Genomic DNA, 9,743 nt, shown 5'->3' on the forward strand with positions numbered 1-9,743 from the left:
TAATTCCTATGTTGTTTTTATTAGGTTTTTTAAAAATTACTTTTAAAAACCAAACATTAAAAGAGTTAAGGTTTTTACATCCATATAACTTTCTATACAGCTTTTAAAGTCTTTTGGCCAGCATGGTGGCTCACGCCTGTAATCCCAGCACTTTGGGAGGTCAAGATGTGTGGATCACTTGGGGCCAGGAGTTTGAGACCAGCCTGGAACATAGTGAAACCCTATCTCTACTAAAAATACAAAAATAAGCCGGGCATGGTGGCTTGCACCTGTAAACCCACCTACTCAGGAGGTTGAGGCAGGAGGATCCCTTGAACCAGGGAGACAGATGTTGCAGTGAGCCAATATCAGGCCACTGCACTCCAGCCTGGGCAACAGAGTAAGACTGTCTCAAAAATAATAACAATAAAAATCAAGTCTTTTTATTATCACTCTGGTTAAGTGAATAACTATTATCTTATAATGACCCGCGGTTCTGTTTCAATAAAATGTTTTGAGTCTTTTAACATTTTTTGACAAACAATCTCAAAAGTCAAATCCTAACTTAAGCCTCTGACTTAGATTTATTGCTGGAGGCTTATCAGAACTATAAAAATTAATCACCCCAAGGTTATAGAATCTTTCTATAGCTTCCAATTAAGATAAACTTTAGTATCATCACCTCCAGCCTGATGGTTAGACATCAGTGAGAGACTCCCTCCATTCCCGTTAAATAGGGTCTTTATCAAATATGTTAACTAGCTCTTGTTCTGTTAAGTTGAATGGGATTGACTCCTGGGTACTCCTATCTCATCTCAAAGGAGCACTGACTCCTAGTAAATCTTAAATGTCAATACTGTTATCTGGCAGCAAACTTAAGTTAACCAAAACCTCATCCTCAGAACTGAGAGATGATAACAGCCAAAATACACTGCTTTCATGCTACACTTGTTAAATCAAGTTTAGCCTAAAGCTGCCTCCTTACGTATTTTAAGTTTGGCCTAAAGGTTTCTCCGTATATTGTGAACAAATGGAGGTATAGACTGTAGCCTGCACTTGTGCCAATCACCGAGCTTTGGCCAATCAGATGTAGCCAACTGTTCAACTGTTCAAATAAGGCAAATGCCAACCTGTAACCAACCCAGATTTTTCTCTACCTCACTTGTATTTTCTGTGCATCACCTTCCTTTTTCTGTCCACAAATCTTCTTCCACCACGTGACTGTGCTGGAGTCTCAGAGCCTATCCTGGCTCATGAGGTTGCCTGATTCGTGAATCATTCATTGTTCAATTAAACTTTTAAATTTAATTTGGCTAAAAATTTTTTTTAATCACACTGGACAAGACCTATATTCAAAAGCATAAATACTAATTTAATAATTTTTCCTCAGCCGGGTGCAGTGGCTCACGCCTGTAATCCCAACACTTTGGGAGGCCAAGGCAGGCGGATCATGAGGTCAGGAGATCAAGACCATCCTGGCCAACATGTGAAATGCCGTCTCTACTAAAAATACAAAAATTAACCTGGTGTGGTGGCACGTGCCTGTAATCCTATCTACTCGGGTGGCTGAGGCAGGACAATCACTTGAACCTGGGAGGCAGAGATTGCAGTGAGCCGAGATTGCGCCACTGCACTCCAGCCTGGCAACAGTCCCCTATCCAAATTAAAATCATTGTTCTGTGCCTTAATACTACACAATTTAAATGTTTACTTCTTATTTGTCAGTTTCCCTTTCCTGTCATTGTCAGAGCCAGGCAGGGTTTATGTCCTTTTGTTTTGTTTTCCACAGTTGAAAAAACAGACAAACAAAAACCCCTTTTTCTTTTCTTTTCTTTTTTTTTTTTTTTACCATTTTGGTTTTTATTAATAAAATAGAAACCTAAACTCAGACAACTGCTTTATTCTTGCATCTAATCTGACCATATATTGGAGTAGCAATTCTTTATAAAAGGGCTTAGGTGAGAACCGTCAATATATCAGTTTCATCAAAAACTCTAGGTTGGAATACCTTAAAAAGAGCAAATTAAATATCAGAAAGCACAGAAATCTCTCCCTCAAACAAGAGGGGCTTCGTTTAATAGTCTTTAATATAGCTCATTTGCAATCACATGAAACTCCATCAAGATCAATCATGTTGCACAATCCCTAAAGGATAAAACTGAGGAAACTCATGAATAATTTTCACAGCTTCATTGTAAAGTCCAAGATCAAAAGGATGGTTATCTTCTTTAAACTGGACATAAGATGTACATGTGATGGTGGCCTTGGCAGTTACTCTTCCAACCACTTCCATAATTCCGGAGATTTCTTCATCAAAGGGTTCCATCAATTCAATGGTCCCATTTTTTTCCTTCTCCATCTGAAAGAATAAAAATTTTTCCAGTGGGATGAATCTTTTCCAGCCTCCCTATGAAGCAGACAGGTTTGTCGATGAACTGAGCTAGCATTCCGGCGTTGATACGCAACCTGGGCAACTCCATCGTGTTCACCATGATTATGGTCCAACGCTGCGGCAGGCGGGAAACCCACGAAAAACCCCTTTTTCTTTTTGAGCTATTTATAGCATACAAAATTGGGTAAAGCAACAAACACTCCCTTTCTCTGTACCTGAAAGCTCCAAAATTTAAAACTTATTTAGAATCCCACCGGGCTGAATCTCCTTTCATTGCTAATGTCCCACTGCTAAAACTTACCTCTAAGGGAAATATAAGCACCTTTCCTCTAGGCCCAGGGATTACTGCGGAAGCAGTGGACATGTGGGATTGTAAGTATGGATTCTGAGGGCTCAGGGATTACTGCAGAAGCAGCGGACATGTGGGATTGTAAGTATGGATTCTGAGGGATAGAATTAGTGCAGACCCTCCACATCAAGGGCGGGTATTCAGATGCCTAAACAGCTGACAAAATGAGAGACTTTTCCTCCTGGGTCATTATGTGGCCCCTTTCCATCTACCCCAACTATAAAGAATTTCCTGCTTCCTATAGAGTTAAAAGAAAATTGCCCAGAGGATATCAAGTGACAAAGCTTCCTGAGTATAGTACTCCCAGTTATGAGATTTATGAAGATAGATAGATACAATGATGCATAGTTTTTATGCCTGGGGAGATCTTACTATTTTTCATTAGTCATCTTAGAACAAATTACTAAAAAGACTGCAAAAAGCATTGCAATACAACAAAAGTCTCTAAACTCCCTAGTTTAAATGGTTTTAACAAAATGCTTATGTTCTGCACAGCTAATTGCTACAAGTCTGTAACTAAAACCAAGACTGCAGTCGCTCAATGCATAAAATTTATAGATAAATCAGTTCTGTAAACTTGCCTTTTGACTTTTTGGCTCTTATACTACTTAGAAGATTGTAAAGGTTTGATGAATGCCTGCACACTTCCACTCCTGCCTGGCCTAGAATGCTTAAATTGACTATGAGTCTTTTGGATCTAAGTGTCTTGGCTATGGGGGTCCCAGCAAGGGACAGGATGGATGCAGGCCAGGTAGCTACACCACTGCGGCAACAATACACAACAAAATAAAAGTTTGGCCATTGATGTTGCTTCTGGCAAATCTTGGCCAGAAAGGGGAGAATGGAAACCAAAAATAAAATTCTAAGCATCCCAGTTGGCTAAATAGACCCTTCTCTTGGCCAACAGGATCCCAGAGAAACCTGAAAAACTACTTCATGCCGTGATGGGAAAGGCAAAGTTGAATACACCTCCTTTTACCCTCCTGCCTTTTGAGTTTAGGCACAACTGACCAGCACTAACTCAAAAGACTGACAACAGACTCTGTAGCAGTAAGATACCAAATTCCAACTTGACTGTGGTATAGCATCCCATGGCAGATCGCAGGCCCTGAAGGAAATGAAAGTATTTCACCCCAAAATATATTTCTTTGACATATTTCGTAATGGCCCTGCAAAGCTGTCTCTTATGGGAAATGTGTCCTCTGTAGAGAATCCCCTTCCATAACTAGATCTTTTCCAGAGATTGATGCCTTTAAGGTCCCATAAGAGACATTTACCATCTATTCTCTCTGAAGCCTGCTACCTGGAGGCTTCATCTACATGATCAGAACCTTGGCTTCCACAACTCCCCTTGTCTTAACTCGATAATTTCTTTATGCTGACTTCAAACTCTTAAGGGGCAAAGCTTAACTTTTCAACCAGTTGCCAATCAGGAAATCTTGGACTCCACCTATAACCTGGAAGCCACCTCATTCAAGATGCTCTGCCTTTCCAGGCCAAACAAGTATATACCTTCCATGTATTGATTTATGTTTTTAACTTGTAACTTCTGTCTCCCTAAAATGCATAAAACTGAGTGGTAACCAAACCACCTTGGGCACATGTTCTCAGGACCTCCTGAGGCTGTGTCACAGACCATGGCCCTTAACATTTGCAAAACAAGCCTCTAAACTGATTGAGACCTCTCTGAGATACTTGTTGGTTTACAAGGTTTATCTTCAGAGAAGAAATACCAGGAGTGTTAGTAGTCTACTGGGACTTGACGAAGCAGGAGGAGAGTCCTCTAGACCTATAATTCTTGAAGCGAAGCTTCGATGGCTTTTATGGTGGCCAGGGCCCTATGCTGCTCTAGGGACTCTGGTGACAGGTCAGATCTATGGCCTGAGATTTCCCCAGGCACAAACTTTGCTTCCATGTAGAATGCAAACCACTGGGGAGTTCGCAGCATCGTGCAAAGGAGAGCCCACAGGCAATGATTTTAGGGGATCCAAGATGTCAGAGCCTGACTGTTTGAGATTCCTGGGCTATTCCAGGGCAGAGAGAATTTGGAAGTGGCAGAAAGGAAAGCATGTTAGGCAGTGCCTTTTTATTGAGGAGGTAAACTTTGGGGAAAAGTATACAAAATAGTGAGGGAGGGAAGGGCCATCTGCCCTGCCAGCAGAGGCAGCTGAGCCAACGCTGTCAGTTCACTCCCACGTCCAGAAGCCCAGGCAGTCCTGGGCAGGGTTGCAGTGACAGAAGCAACACTTCTTTTTTTTTTTTTTTTTTTTTTTTTTGAGAGGGGGGTCTTGCTCTGTCACTCAGGCTGTAGTACAGTGGCATGATCTCGGCTCACTGCAACTTCCACCCACCGGGTTCAGGCGATTCTCCTGCCTCAGCCTCCCCAGTAGCTGGGATTACAGGCGCCCACCACCTAGCCCGGTTAATTTTTGTATTTTTAGTGGAGACCGGGTTTCATCACATTGGCCAGACTGCTCCCAAACTCTTGACCTCAGATGATCCACCCGCCTCGGCCTCCCAAAGTGCTAGGATTACAGGCGTGAGCCACTGCACCCAGCCAGAAGTAACACTTCTTATAGTGGACAGCAGGGAAGTCAGCTGCTGGTGAGGAGGGGAATCATCCCTTGAACCCACCAAACTATCAGAGTCACTTGGTGGGAGGAAAATAGGTCTTCCCACAAAGGATGGGCCTACTCAGCCCAGGGTAGCCTAACACAGGTCACGCCTTTGAAAACAGATGATTTCATATCTATGGAAATGCCTTCTTTGCTAGAGGACTGTCAAATGGACCTTAAGATACATTTGAGTATGTGGGGCCCTCATAACAGTTTGGCTTTACCAGTACAAGCAATAGTCTCCATCAGGTAACAGCAGGTCAGGTAAGGCTAGAAGCTTACTCGTATCAGCTTGAGGTGATATTAGGGATCATGAAGGCCCTCTGATTCTGAGTGTACAAGTGAGCCAAGTCAGTAATAGAGCAGCACCACTGGGGCAGGTAGAAGACAGGAGCTGATAGATGTTCACAGAGCGGCACAAGGGTTGGAGCCCAAAGTACAACAACCAGTTCCAAAGTTGAGCCAATGACCTGAGGGAGCAGGTGGACATGGGAGGCCAGAGCCATAGCAGGGTTCAGCTGTGTGGGACACTTTCTAGGAACTGTATCCAAGGATTTCTTTCTTATATTATTTTTAATTATTTTTAATTTAATTTTTTTGGAGACAGACCGTCACTTTGTCACCCAGGCTGGAGTGCAGTGGTGCAATCATAGCTCACTGCAACCTCGAACTGCTGGGCTCAAGTGATCCTCCCACCTCAGCCTCCTGAGTAGCTATCACTACAGGAGTGTGCCACCAAAGAGTTCTGTCCTTGAGATGACTTTGTTTTTTGATTTTTGTTTTTTTAGAGACAGGGCTTCACTCTGTCACCCATGCTGATCTTGAATGCCTGGCCTCAAATGATCCTCCTGCCTCAGCCTCTTGAGTTACTGGGATTACAGGCATGAAGCACCTCACCTGACACCTGACTCTGAGTGGCTGGTTACTTATTAGCCATGACATGAGACTGTGAAGTGACTTTTCTTCAAGGGTATCTTCAAGGCCCTACTAGACATTTGACAAATATATGATAAGCATATCTCTGCTAGACATTTGACAAACATGCAATAAGTTTATCCACAACTTTATCCACAACTTGGCTAGTGGCCATTAGACCACATATACTGCATTTGTTCACTCTTCTCAAGGCGTAATGCCTCATCTTTCAGTATCTCTGGAGGATTGGCTTTAAGATAATCTATATTTCCATTAGCTGATACTGCCCTTACTGCTTTGCTATCTTTTCTTTTTTTGAGACAGAGTCTCGCTCTGTCATCCAGGCTGGAGCACGGTGTGGTCTTGGCTCACTGCAACCTCCACCTCCTGGGTTCAAGTGATTCTTCTGTCTCAGCCTCCCGAGTAGCTGGGATCATAGGCATGTGCTACCATGCGCAGCTAATTTTTGTATTATTAGTAGAGACAGGGTTTCACCATGTTGGCCAGGCTGGTCTTGAACTCCTGACCTCAGGTAATCCACTTGCTTTGGCCTTCCAAAGTGAGTTACAGGTGTGAGCCACCGCACCTGGTACGCCCCCACACTTTTTTCCTTAAATAAATAGAGACAGGGTCTCAGTGTGTTGCCAAGGCTGATCTCAAACTCCTGGGCTCAAGCAATCCTCCCACCTTGGCCTCCAAAGTGCTGGGATTGCAGGTGTAAGCCACCACGCCCAGCCATCTGCTATCTTCTTTTACTACATTTTATAAATTTTAAAGTCTCTTTGAATACTCCTATTTTACTTTATTCTACATTGAGAGTTTTTTGATCCAGACTCTAGCAGGAGCTGTAGAAGTATTATTCTCTGTGTGGGACAGAAACTTCCTACATTCTGGATCTAGAGTGGGGCTCTAATAACGGATGAGAATTGAAAACTGGTACAAAGAAAAACAATTTTACAAAACATTTAGCTTTCAGAAGAAAACATAGGTAAATATAATTATGACCTTGATGCAAGGAAGAATTTCTTTAAAAAGATACCAAATGCACAAACTGTAAAGGAAAAGATTATTAAAAAGTCAAATTTTAGAAAAGAACATATCTGAAGAAAGATAAGAGGAATTATAATTGTTTCTCAAAAACCAAAGCTTTAAGAGATTGTGAAAAGACTGCACTGGGGTTTTACTACATAATCGACAACACATTCGGTGTATTGGCTTAGTTATTGAATGTGTCAGAAAATTACCTTACCCAGTTTTATCTATAATACAAACTTTCTGACTGGGATTTGGAAATGACATCATAGGGAAGACCTGGTGTATATGTACAAGGAACAAAGACAGCCAACTGTTTTGTTTTGTTTTTCTCCACAAAGAGCAAATCAAAAGAAATGGGTTTCACCTGAGGAATGATGTCATAGGAAAATAGTTACTGAAATGGATTTCTAATGGAAAATGCCAGACCCAATGTGCCCTTTTTAAATAATGAAAACGTATCTCTCCCAGTGAGCACTGAGCCGGTAGAAAAATTTTTTTGCCCTCCTCTAAGATAAATATTCCTGCTTACTCTTAAAACAGACTAACAGGCTGGCCATGGTGGGTTACACCTATAATCGCAACACTTTGGGAGTCCAAGGCAAGAGGACTCCTTGCAGCCAGGAGTTTAAGACCAGTCTGGTCAACATAGCCAGACACTGTCTCTACAAAAAAAAATTAGCTGCGTGTGGTGGTGCACACCTAGCTACTCCGAGGCTGAGGCAAGAGGATTACTTGAGCCCAGGAATTCGGAGCTGCAGTGAGCTATGATCACACTACTGCACTCCAGCCTGGGTGACAGAGCAAGCCCTCGTCTCTTAAAAGAAGAAAAAAAAGACATAATTTCTAGTTTAGTCCCTAAATGAGAATTTCTTAACTAGGAATTTGCAATAGAATAATCTGCAGAATCTGGTGGAAAAAAATACAGGCCTTGGACCTGATTCCTGTGACACTGATTGAGTAAAGTCTGGCTGGGCCCTGGCATCCATGTTTTAAAAATTATATTCCCCCGGTGATTCTGGTATGAAGCTCCAGTTGAGAACTACTGTGACAGAACTTTTGGATTCTTCACTGTGATTAAGCTTTCTGCAGAATGCTCTGTAATAGCCCTCAATCCTTATGACTGTCCCCACCCCCTTATTCTTCCATCTGTTTGCTCACTTGACCTTCCTAGGTTCTTGACGAGTAACCCACACATGCAAATCATGTTGAACAAATAACGTGTGGGGCAAGCAGGTAGCCTGGTAGCACCAAGTCACTAGCATGTAGTAACAATGAAATGAGAAGACTGAGAAGGTGAGAAAACACTGAGAAAGAGAAAGAATGATGGAGAACCTGGAAGCATATCAAGCCTAAAAGAGGAAAAAAGGAATGGCAGCAAATGCATAAACCTATGCCCTCCTCCCCTCATCCTGCCTGTAGTAATCCCTGCACCAGCTGTCTCCTTAGCAACCGCTTCCCATTGGTCACCAGCCTCAATGGGACTGATATAAACCTTCTGTTATTTCCCTTTCCGAGAGCTGAGGAGACAACTGCCTCTTCTTCAGTTCATTTGTTATTACTCTTGCTGATGTTCTACGCTGTTTGGAATGTCTAGCTATTCCCACGAGGGCTTTTTCCTTTCTAACCTTCACACAGGCTAAGTTCTCTGTAACGGAGCTCATGCTCCTTCCCTGTTTACCACCTTCAGAAGTTAACAGAGGGAATCTGGACAAATTTGTTTTGGACAAACATTACCTACAGACTCTAATTTTTGACACTCATGGCTGGATGGGTGAGATTAAAGTGGTTGTGAGGACAGATTCAGACAGGGACTTCTGAATCTCACTGCGATGTCTGCTTGTGGTTTGAAGATTTCTAAAAACTGCTTCAAGTGCTCTCAGATTTTATCTTCTTTTGCCTGTAAGATAAATGATTTCTTCACTATGGCAAACGTTGGGCTGAAATTTTCAACACCAGTTCTTGGTTTGACAAAGACTATTGGGTTAAAACAACAACACAAGAAAAATCCTTGACCAGTCACTGAGACAATATATGAAATGAAATTTTTAAGAATCTTCTAGGAATTTTGTCTTTTTTTTTTTTTTTTTTTTTTTAGAGACAAGGTCTCACTCTGTCACTCAGGCTGGAGTGCAGTGATGCGATTAGAGCTCACTGCAGCTCAAACTCCTGGGCTCAAGCAATCCTCCTGCCTCAGCCTCTCGAGTAGCTGGGACTACATAGGCATGCACTCCCACATCTGCCTAATTATTTTATTTTTTGTGGAATCGGGGGCTCACTTTGTTGCCCAGGCTGGTCTTGAATTCCCGGGCTCAAGCAATCCTCCTGCCTTGGCCTCCCAAAGTGCTGGCATTACAGGTGTCAGCCACTGTGCCTGGCCTCAAGTTTTAACATTACTATAAACATCTTGTTGTCTCCAAAATATATGAGTACAATAAACCTATGGGACAGTGTTTGGTTT

The 9,743-nt window shown here is 42.3% G+C and overlaps 1 pseudogene; it reads right to left on the minus strand.

Moving 5' to 3' along the window:
* Nucleotides 1-2,104: 2,104 nt before the first annotated feature.
* On the minus strand, nt 2,105-2,471 carry LOC105548048 (annotated as a pseudogene).
* Nucleotides 2,472-9,743: the final 7,272 nt, after the last annotated feature.

Source organism: Mandrillus leucophaeus, unplaced genomic scaffold (genome assembly GCF_000951045.1).
Source record: "Mandrillus leucophaeus isolate KB7577 unplaced genomic scaffold, Mleu.le_1.0 Scaffold40, whole genome shotgun sequence".
In the NCBI taxonomy this organism is placed as follows: Eukaryota; Metazoa; Chordata; class Mammalia; order Primates; family Cercopithecidae; genus Mandrillus; species Mandrillus leucophaeus.